The 12241-nt window shown below is 40.0% G+C and overlaps 1 pseudogene; it reads right to left on the bottom strand.

Moving 5' to 3' along the window:
- Window positions 1-1257: 1257 nt before the first annotated feature.
- LOC127624473 (cGMP-dependent protein kinase 2-like) lies at window positions 1258-11271 on the bottom strand (annotated as a pseudogene).
- Window positions 11272-12241: the final 970 nt, after the last annotated feature.

The raw sequence follows: 12241 nt of genomic DNA, 5'->3' as shown, positions 1-12241 counted from the left end.
GTTTGACCAAAGGTATTCAGAAAGCTGTTTTGAAAATATATATTTTTTCCTTTTGGTGGCACTAGCGTAGAAGAAATTAAATACTTCCGCTTCAATTCTCAATTTAATCATGTATGCATTGAGGGGATACATGGATAATTTCTTCAGAAAGCACAATGAAGCCATATTCAATAATGACTTTCTTGTTATGGTGTTTCGATTTTTCCATAAATCTTCAGGATTCGCGTTCAAGAAATAGGTGCACTCATTAGGCTACTTTTACTAAGAAATATGCCAATGAAACTGAATAGATCAAATAAATGTTGTTTAAATTAGCACTTTGGTAGGTTTCAAATATGTCCCATATTTGTGACTTTTTAACATACTTAACAATGAATGGAGAGTTTGTCCCAAGCAAAATCCTCTTCTATCTGTTGTCTATGATGTGGCGCTTCTTGATATATTTCAGAGCAAATGCACATTCTCATTCTTTCCTTTCACCTAGAAGAAAGCTAGGTTGGAGTGCTGCTTCCTGACCTCCCAAAAAAATAAGTGAGGATTTAGTACAGTGATCAATAACACTGATCACTGTTACATATGAGACAGGGGCAAATATCACTATTTGGGTCCTTCTGGTTTAGACAGTCATTGAGGCCAAAATTGCAATTACACTAACTAATAATTCCAGCAGGGTGGCATTTTTTAGAATTTTATTTTGCACAGATCTGACTTGCATTGATTACTCTGAAATGTGTTAACTATATAAGGATCAAATGGAATTGAGATCAAAATGCTAAATTACATCCTAAAAGTACAATCTGTCATTTTCAAAGCAGCTTTTGAAAAATCCTGTAACATTTTACATATTATCCAATATGTACATACATACACATGTACATGTTATAAAGTATGGGAAATTGCTCAAGTCATGATATTATGATTTCTGTCAATCTGAGATCTATAAAAAAAAACAATATATTAAAATCTAAAGACTAGTAAACGAGATCACCTTGATTGTTTATTATTGGAATTTGTTATTTTAATTGTTCCTTTAATTAAAATTTCGGGCTGTTTCACACAATAGACAATAGCACAATATACATACTGATATATATATATATATATATATATATATATATATATATATTCCATTTTTGATGCTATGTTCCAATAGACATAAAGTGTACAATTAGTTTCAATCTATAATATTAAAAAGTATATATATATATATATATATATATATATATATATATATATATATATATATATATATATATAGTTCTTTTTATCATCACTTGCTAAATTATCAACATAGCTTTGGAGGTTCTTCTTCAGCTCTTAAAAATTTCCAACAGTCTGACTGAAAGTTCTGAGAGAAGTGATGGCATAATTGTTATTGTCAGTCAGTTAAAAAATCATAATCACTTGAAGGTTGATGTGATGCTGAAGTGTGAACTCACTCTCGATCAATGACAAGGCATTCCACTCATCCTCATCTGCGATTATATTTGCTGATCTGACATTATCACTGTGAAAAGACAAAGGAAAAACACATTGTGTATTAGTAATGAACTTTATAAAGGCTCTAGAAATCACAGATGTTTTAGGCAAGAATGGAATACATCATTCCATGATTTTTGTTGTTGTAATATTCTATATACAGTATGTTAACAGAAAACTGGACAATTGACATTCTCTGTTATTATGGTGATACTACAAGACCACTGTCCTAAAAAAAAAGGTTATCGAAATTAGGATTATAGTGAGAAAATGAGGACAAATGCTGGAGATTGAAGGAGGAAAGCACCTGATGAGAGCATTCTCTCCGAAATAATCCCCCTTCCCCAAGGTGTTGATGATCTGAGCCTCTTCATGATCCTGTGTGCTTTGAGTGACTTTAATCTGTGCAACATTGAAATAGAGAGGCTACATTTCAAATGTGTATGGATCATATCTTATCACGAAGCCTCAATATAGCACAGAAATGACAGTTTATGTATTTACTTTTTTTATATTATAGATTTAAACTAATTGAATACTTTATGTCTGTTGGAAGATAGCATAAAAATGGAATGCACAGCACAGTATGTAGTAGAGGTTGAACAATATGGATTTTTCAAAGACCAATGTCGATACTTTTGGCCCATAATAGTTATATATATGCTTATACATTTTACTTACAGAAAATTAGATTAAATTAAACGAATGAATTTTTTACACAACATTTAAAAAGTAGTTAACGCTTCTGTTAATCTGCCAAGCAGGCTTGGTTATTGGTCAATGCCGATCATCTCAAAATGGCCAAATATGGGCCTGTTATATTGATCCACTAAAGTATGTTGATCCTGCTTGACATTTCTGTTAGCCAGTTTTCGTTGACTAGCCCTAATGGCCTTATTCCCAACACGATACCGGACATGTGGCGACAGGCTGAAAGAACCATCATTTCCGGTAATTAAATTCACCCTACCCCTCCAGTAAAACATCTTTCCTGACCCTATCTTGAACTACTGTACAGTGCAGCAGGATCCAACAGGGGATCCAAAGCTGACTTGCTCATGCTAAACTGTTCCTGTTGCTTCCCAGTGGAGAGTGCTGTCTCTTAAACCCTTTAGTGTCAAATTACCGATTTATCTAAACACACTTGACCTCCCACAGCCCCACATAAGCGTCTCCCGTGAAGTCCATGAGGATTACGGACGTGGAGCAATGGCGCCTCAAGTGGGTTAAATCACTTTTGTTTTTTTCTTGATGGTTTAGTTTTAGCATTGGTGTGCATAGGTTAAACCCTATACCATGCATTAATACAGGCCTAAGAAATGTTTCTAAAATGTGAAATAAATATTTTGAATATGTATACTTTTGCCTTCAGTAGGTGTGATGAGGGACTGTACACTTTATTATTAAAACAAGCTTATTGGAATAAGGAAATTAATAATGATCATATTTTTTTAAAGGCACATCATCCTCCAAATTTTGAATGATCACAAGTAATTCAAGAGTATGCATGTTGAAACCTCATGGAATTAGACATGATGAATTGTTGAGTGTCATACAATGAAGACAGTGAATATAAAAATTGAGCTTTGTCAAAATAAATATAAATATATTGCACATTACCTTCCCATTGACAATTATGGTGAAGGTGTTTCCTTCCTTTCCCTCCCTGATGATATAGTCTCCTTTGGTATAGTACTCCTGATGAGGAAACATAAGACAAAACTCATTTAGCTATTTATTTACCATCAAGCCACTGCTGTCATGTTCTTGAAGGAATGAGAACAAGGCCTGGGTAGCTCAGCAAGTATTGATGCTAACTACCACCCCTGGAGTCGGTTTGAATTGATGTGCGGATTGACTGACTCAGAAGCGGAGGCAACTGAGACTTGTCCTCTGCCACCCGGATTGAGTTGAGTAACCGCACCACCACAAAGACCTACTAAGTAGTGGGAATTGGGCATTCCAAATTGGGAGAAAAGGGGATGAAAAAAATGCAGGAAACATGAAATATATCAGTGAAGAGTCAGTGAAGATATTAAAGGCATCCATAGAAATGATTTGTTGTTTTTACAGGGTGAGGAAAGCAGAGAGTATTAACCCAAATGCTTTTTCTGAATTTATGATATGATACACAATGTATAAATAAACATACCATTTTCAAACCAGATTTACGCCATTGGCCAAATGTGTTCATCTAAAGATGTTAGCAATAATTTTCAGAATCTCTTATCATTTACTATCTGAAAGCTCAGTTCCAACCCATTCAGTGGACAGTGAAGGTGCTCCAATTTCTCTGGTCCATGTTCTCAACATATCTCCATCACCAACTATGACAGAGCTCTAGTGTGTTTCATTAAAGAAGATCTCTAGACATGCCACATTCTTCTCGGGGTCTCAGAAACATTTGTCTGCTTCTAGAGACTGCTTCTTTTGCACATGTTCTCTGCATTCCATTCCCCACTGTTTAATGATAGAGTTCCACATTATCTGCATGTTTCAGCCCAAAACATCTGGGCCACTATTGGGTTACATTGCTTCCTAATCCCTAGAGAGGAGAATATAATCAACTCCATCGGAGTTATTGAATAACGACATTCTCCCATTCAACCCCAGAGGCCAGCAATCGAGCGGAATGTCCTTGAAGTTTTTTCAGCGTAGAGGAACACGAGGAGGGTTATTTGACATTGAGTTGACAAAGCCCACACTCTTTTAGAAAAACTCACTTTGGCCCATCGTGAAGAAATGGAATCAATCAGTCAGCGACCTCCATTGGTTGTTACAAACATCTTTAACAAATCACTCATCCCCTCAATTGGAGTGAACACTTTGCTCAGCCTTAGTCAAATAACAATGGTAACAATATACTGGGCCAAGTGATGACAGATGCAATATCAGCACTGTTTGTCAAAAATTGTCGCTTTCGGTTTTCACTATAGATGTTTGAATAGGTTCAAATTTGCAAATGTTTTATAGTGTTTTGAATCAGATAGGACTGCCTAGTTTCTTTTGAATCACTACACCAAAAGCTTTTACTTACCACCTCCAAGCAGTAAACAATCTTGGTTAGTTTGTCCCCAGGCAGACTGGCAAGAAGTGAAACACTAAAACAAAATCAAATGAAAAACAAAAAGCCAGTACAGTTGCAAGAGGCATCAGTCATCGTTTGATTTTATAAAATCTTTGTCTTAAGTTGAATAAGCTTAAAGGAGCCAGGTGTTTAAAGAATGCTCCTTGAACTCTGATTGAAATGATGTTTGAAAGCAAGATATTTCTATGTTTGCTAAAGGTCAAGGAGAACAGTTGTGTTTATTTAATCTTACATCAGATAAAATCTCTCATTAATCCTTTCTTATTAGTATGTCTTCAAGAGCCCTAAAATTGAATTATTTCATTTTGCTCCTTTAATTTTTTCTATTTAAACTAATAGTTATAAAAGGTCATGGAGGTCACTTTAAACAGACCATGAAGGCAACCAAACTGACCTTTAATTTCAATAGCTAGGCTAATGTCACAGAAAAATTCCTTGCTAAGCTTTATTTGTTTCTTTGATCTCCACACCGTTTCATGCAAAAATATCTTTTGATGCAGACAGTGGTGGTACACCACAATAAACTGCAGGAGGAATGAGCGGCTTGGATTACCTCCTCAGGAAATTACGGTACTGCTCATGCCGAGCCTCGGCATTCATCAGCATGATATTGCGAAAAACTTCTCGATCAAGGGCCTATGTCTTCACATTGCTGGCAGCTGCAATCTAAACAAAGCAGCAGGTAAGAAAATTATAAGGAGCTTCCATGGTTATTTTCATCCTCATCAGTTGTGTCCGTATAAACCTCAATGGTTCAGTGACCTGGAAACTACAGCTGCTTCAAAAAAGGGCCATTAGGAAGTGGTACATTTTTTTCATGGTGACTCATTTGAGAAAAAAGGCTCCTAGATTTGGAGTATAAGAATAGCTAAAATACATGTTTATCCTCATGAGGCCCCACGTCCACATGCGTGGACATTCCATTTTGGTTTTGACTATGCATAATTTCATTTCATTTAAAACGACTGATCTCACTATAGGAGACTCTAGGCTGTCATTAAAGGGTTACATTTTCAACGCACCAAATCATGTGACAAAACAACATCTCAGCTGAAATTGTCTTTAGGAGAACCATCAACAAAACTACATCTGGTAAGAAAACTCATTAAGTTTTTACATAAAAGAGTCTATAGTTTCATCCAATATGCCATTTTAAAAATGTCATTGATTTATCTCAAAATGGCTCACATATAAACACATTGTATGTGGACTATAGGCTAATTTTCCTTAAAATATCCTATATTCACTGTGCGTTATCACATTGAGGACCAATGGACAGATCCAAAAGATGGAAAATGTTGCTTTCAGAGTCTGAATACGGAGTTGGGATGAAAATAAGGTGCATTTAAAAGTATTCTGAGGCCAGTGCAGACCGACAGCACACTGGAGGTTAAGTCAATTTCTAAATAGGAGCAAGGGAAAGGTGCTCAAATGGTTAGGATTATAGACGTTTGTAATGCAATCTTACATTCTGAACAAACATAAGGTAACCATAATCAACAGTATAGGTACACCGTGACACAGGATCGACTCTGTATTTATAATGTACATTTTAATATATTTTAATATATATATAGTTCCTTCATTTCTATATTCATTGTCTTGTTCGAGATGAAAGACACTGAGGAGGTCCGCTTCCTTAAGGCCCCATCTCCCAGATTGGCCTATTCGGCAACAATGTTGATGACTTTGCCCAGCAGTTCTCATTGGTGAGGAAGCAGACGGAGGCCATTCAGCATATTCTGCCCCCTTCTGCTCACCACAAAGGGCATCCCCCTGCAGCTGCAATCTTAGGCAGCACTGCCGCAGCCTGAGCCGCTTATCACGACAGCCGGACACCGAACACTTGCGTACAGGTCGCTATGAACGTGGCCCCCCGCCTTCACTTGCCCGGCCATGGCACACTCACATCCATGGCCAGGTGGTTGTGACGAGTCCCGAGGACGGTCCCCCTCCTCCCCGTCACTGACTGGTCCTATGGTGGGTATGCGGAGCAAGGTAAGTGCTTCGAGGTTCCCCTCAGCAGAGCCACGTGCTCGGGAAGTGAGGCTAATTTATGTAGCTTCTCCTGCTGCACCCCGCCGTGAGAACCCACCCGCAGACATGATGACCCCTTGGTGCCCCTTGCCCGGAGCTTGGAGGCATAGCTAGCATTCTCCAACCCGTCGCGATGGCTGGCCAGGACCATCCGACTCGGTTACGCAATTCAGTTCACCAGGTGCCCGCCTGGGTTCAGCAGCATCCGCTTCACCTTGGTGAACAGCGAGAGCGCTGTCACCCTGCGTGCGGAGATCGCGACCCTTCTGCAGAAGGACGCGATAGAGCCTGTCCCTCCAGCCGAGATGAAGAAAGAGTTCTACAGCCCTCACTTCATCGTGCCAAAGAAAGGCGATGGGTTGCAGTCAACCTTGGACTTGCGAGTTCTAAACCAGGCCTTGCACAGTCACCCATTCAATATGCTGATGCAGAAACACATTTTGGTGTGTGTCCGGCGTCAAGATTGGTTTGTGGTGGTAGACCTGGAGGACGCGTGCTTCCACGTGTCGGTTTTACCTTAGCACAGGCCCTCCGGACGGACAACACGGTGACGGTAGCGTATATAAACAACCAAGGTGGCTTACGCTCATGTCGCAACTCACCTGCCGTCTGAGGTTGCTGCAGGCCACTCACATCCCGGGCGAACTCAACTGTACAGTGGAAGTACTGTCGCGGCAGGTGATGATCAGGGGAGAGTAGAGACTCCACCCCCAGGTGGTCCAGCTGATTTGGAGTCAATTCAGAAAAGCACAGGAAGACCTGTTTGCTTTTCGGGAATCCTCCCACTGCCTGCTCTGGTATTCTGACAGACATGCTGGCGCACAGCTGGCCCCGGGGGCTGCACAAATATAGGTTCCCCCAGTGAGTCTGCTTGCACAGACCTAGTGCAAGGTCAGGGAGGACAAGGAACAGGTCATTCTCGTGGCGCCATACTGGTCCAACCAGACTTGGATCTCGGAACTCACGCTCCTAGCGACAGCCCCTCCCTGGCGAATTCCCCTGAGGGAGGACCTCCTCTCTCAGGGATGAGGCACCATCTGGCACCCACACACAGACCTCTGGAACACACACAGATGTCTGTCCCCTGGATGGGATGCGGAAGATCTAAGTGGCCTACCACTGGTGGTGGTAGACATGATCCCTCAGGTCAGGGCTCCCCCTACGAGGCAGCTATATGCCTTGAAGTGGTGTTTGTTCGTAAGTTGGTGTTCTTCCCGAGGCGAAGTCCCCAGAGATGCGCAGTCAGGTCAGTGCTTTCCTTGATGCAGGAGAGGCTGGAGGGGCAGCTGTCCCCCTCCACCTTGAAGGTGTATGTGGCCACTATAGCGGCACACCACGACACGGTGGACGGTAAGTCCCTGGGGAAGCACAACCTGATCATCAGGTTCCTGAGAGGCGCCAGGAGGCTGAATCCTTCTAGGCAGTGCCTCTTTCCCTCGTGGGATCTCTCCGTGGTCCTCCTGGGACTGCGGAGAGCCAACACACAATATCTTTTATAATCACTGGGTTGAGCTGGTTTAATCCTGTGTGTTGTCAGGTATTAAACAGTATGCGGGGCAGCTGGCAGGGTGTACCGCTTGCATACAGTGCCTTTCCCCTCCGAGAGGAAGCACCCTGGATGTCCTTCCTCTCTAGCTCTGTGGCTGGCGAATTCGGCAGAGTACATGTGCTAGTATTCCCTGTACTGGGGTAGGTGTTCCACATGCGCTAGTAACCTGTGGTAACCCTCTGCGGTACAGTTTCCGCAAAAAACAAAAAAAACAATGCTTGAGGTGTTGCTGCAGGTTTTCTCTCTCTCTCTCAACAAATGTGGTCCAGACTGCTCTTGATAAGAGCAGTATGTTGTGCTGATAGACATCCAGTTTGCCATCTGTATGTAGGAAACATCACTTAAACATACAATTCTCACTCTCACTTATTTAAATTGTTTCTTGCAGTTTGAAATAATTTGCACCTTCATTCACTTTGAATGGTTAGTCCTATCCCAAAAATATTTTTTTATTAAAGATTTTAGTGCAGACGTTGGAATGTGAGTCTTGGCAGTAAATTATGACACCAACATTGGCTATAAAATGTACTTGTACACTTTTGGACAATTTTCTGAATGCCACTGTCAATGCATTAGATAGCAAATATGAAACCAAGTGGCATCTGAAAACAAATGATGCTATACTGTTTCTCAGAAATAACTTTTCTTAGCCATTTTGATATTACTTTTAATCAACTGTGTCAATGTGATTTTTAGTGGAAGTATGAAGTCAGTTCAGTCATGACAACTCGGAAATATTTAGCATGCTAATGTGGGTATGACATATAGATAGGATGTTGATTTAGGTGGACTAGACTGCTGTTGCTGCAGAGCAAGTATGGAGACTTGCTATACTGTTAGAACACACACAGACATACAGAGTTAAGCATGTGGACATGCTGCTACTGCTGCACAATTAGACAAAAAAAGACATGCTGCATCAAGAACTGCACAATCAGACATAAATACAATCCCCATGTAGCAGATCTAGGCAAGTGAAGCTGGGGTGGAGGAGGGTTTCAGAGAAAACTCACAGGGCACTCCATTAAAACTGGCTTACTTGTAAACTGAGCAAATTCAAATGCTAGGTGAAGAGAGAGTATGCCAGTTGATTGGCTACCCAATTACATATCAAAGGACCCGATTGGCTTTGCATATCACATGTGAGTGAGCTGATTAGCTAACAGATAACAAGTTTAAAGAACCTATCAGCTTGCGCCATGTAGAGTTTCATGCCTGAACTTAGTCATTTCACCTACAAAACTTTCACTAAGACACTTCTTTTTATGGAAATGCTAATGCTCAAAAAGTGTATTCATGCTGCTTTACTGTAAAATAAAAGCCACTTGGTTTGATATTTTTGTTGAAATGTAACTTATATGTCAATAAATACTTTGGAGGCAGTATGCAGTGATAATTTCCCACATATTTTTACATCTTTAAATTAACACCTCATTAGTATAATTAATATTAAAAAAATGCTCACCAACATTTTTTAATTTCTTTCCTGCAAGCACAAACAGGTGGTTGCCCAGCTTTCCCTGTTTAATGACATACAGTATTCTCCCTCCTGGTACGTACTCTCAAACATACACTCCGCCAAGTCTTTCATCTGCTGCACTTCCAGTCTCCTCAGATATTGGTTCTTATTCAAGGGGTCTGTGAGAAGCTTTTTTACACTGTTTTAAACAAAATTGTGTCCTCTCAATTGTCTTAAGATAATAAATGATTAGCTAAATTAATGAAATGTCATATTTAAAAATTACTGCTTTTTGCTTGATTTTGGTGGCCAATCTGGAGAAACTGTGAAGGCCAGGATAACATTATTTTAGAGGTGATGGACTGTCATACATAATGACTGAGAGCAAATTAGTCAGACTAATTTGACAGTTCTTTACCCTGTCTCTTTGAGCTATCAAGCACACCAGCTATTTAATTTTCAATGTTTTGATTTTCCCAATTGTATTATTAGACTGCCCTACTGAAAAGACCAGCATTGCTGCTGACCAGCTTATGTTGTGTTTTGGGTGCTGGTCCTCCAGCATGGTATGCTGGTGTGCTGGTGTCTCCACCACGCTTTTAAACTAGCTTAACAAGCTTAATCAGAAAGACAATAGTGCTCAACCAGACTGGCCAGCTAGGTTTTGCTGGTGAAAAGCAAGGCTATTCTGGTCCATCAGCTAGACCAGCACCAAACCCTCTCTAGCCAGCATAAACCAGGCTTGAACAGCATGGGTCTTTTTAGCAGGGTCGTTGTAATTTTGAGTGCTGTCATCCCTAAATGTACAGCCAAGTTATTGTCTTCAAATATTCCTGCAAAATAGAGTTTGATTATTTTTAATTGTGTGAAAAATACCTATAGAAATGTCCTAATATAAACACTGTAAAAAGTGCAAATGTTACCCTATGGAACTGACCCATAAACATTGTTTTGTTGTTGTAAACTACTATGGTGGGTGAGGTTAGCTTCAGTGATGTTAAACTATGTTTTTTGACTTAAATCAAATCAGTTAAGTTAGATGTTACCACATGAAGTACATTTTTAGGTTAATATGTTTTCAATGTACCCAGTCCCAGCTGCTACCATTACTGACAGCTGAATTCTGAAAGGATCAATCATTGCATAGAAAAGAAGAAAATGTGTCAAACAGCTCACCATTGCTCTTTCCAGACTTGTGCACTCTCAAAGTGGAATTTTGGTGTACCACTGGAGTCAAACGTTCTGGATGAAGGCTCTGCGGACACCCCGGCTTTTGCCCCTTTCCTCCTGTTGAGGGTATCTCTGAACAGGTCAGTGAGACAATGACTGACCTTTTTCTTGATAGGTGATGGCAAAAGACCAAACTCCCATTAATTCTTCAGTGCATCCTGCAGCTTCAGTGGGAACAAGTTGGAGGCACATGATCCCCAAAGCATCAGAGATCTCTGAGTTTGCCTGTCTCTGCTGGGCCAGCTGATCCTTGAGATGTTTGATCTGAAGCTCCTTGGCATTCAGGTCTTCATCTTTCTTCTTCAGTTGGTTCTCTAGCTCCTCCACCCTGACTCTGAGGACCTGATTAGCCAGGCTTGATTCCCCATTGTTTTTGGACTTACCAGAGCTACCAACCTGTTTGAGAGGGTTCAGTTTCATCAAGCCATTTCCCAAGTTAAATCAGTTGTTGGAAGACATTTGTGAATAAGATTGTGCAGATAGTAATCATAATATATATAAAACTGCTGGTTCATCTGCGTGTGTGCGGATCTCTTGTATGTTCCTGGCATTTGTCTCCTACAGAAAATAGCTTTTATAGTAAAGGTTAGGGGATCCTCCCAAGCTTTTCATCTACTTATAGACATTCATCTCATGATGAGGTGCTTAGGCACTGACGCAAGACACAACATTATCTCATGTCATACAAATAGCAGAGAGAGAGAGATAGAGAGAGAGAGAGAGAGAGAAAGAGAGAAAGATTGTTGGCCCCTGTAATTTAGACTTAATCAGTCATTCAGAGGCACAGTTCCGGATGGACCAGCACCCCAAGAGTGTGCAATATATTCTTTCCTGGTGATGTCATTCTTTGTAGTCATTCATTGATGTGCAAAATGAAATAGGATGTTCTGCTATTCACTTTGGGCTAGAAATAAACAATAGACACTGTACACTCTCACCACAGAGAAAAAGTACAATCACAGTGAAAGACCTCATAGCAAAACATACAGACGCCCACATCTACATACATACAATTTGGTGATTCAGCACCAAGTATGCAAATTCAAATAAGAAAGTTGTTTGTATTCAATTTTGATGTGAATTCACAGGATATTTGATTATGTTTCTGTCATTACATCCATAAGAGATTCATGTTATTTAATTTAGAGAGGATGTTTACAGTTAACAGTTGGAAATAAGCTCCTTGCTAATTTAGCTCAATATAAAATAGGAACATATGGAAGAACAATAACATTTTTGCTCTTTAACAATGTAATAGAACTATACTTTGAACTGTAGACGTGCAAACATTACACCTGTTCTTCCGTTTTATCATCTAACTAAAACATGTTCAAATATGGTGTTTAAATGTTTTGAAAATGTTTTACACAATGAGGGAGAATGATTTAGCTTTTATTGC

Source organism: Xyrauchen texanus, chromosome 3, assembly GCF_025860055.1.
Source record: "Xyrauchen texanus isolate HMW12.3.18 chromosome 3, RBS_HiC_50CHRs, whole genome shotgun sequence".
NCBI lineage: Eukaryota > Metazoa > Chordata > Actinopteri > Cypriniformes > Catostomidae > Xyrauchen > Xyrauchen texanus.
This window is presented reverse-complemented; position numbering and strand designations above follow the sequence as displayed.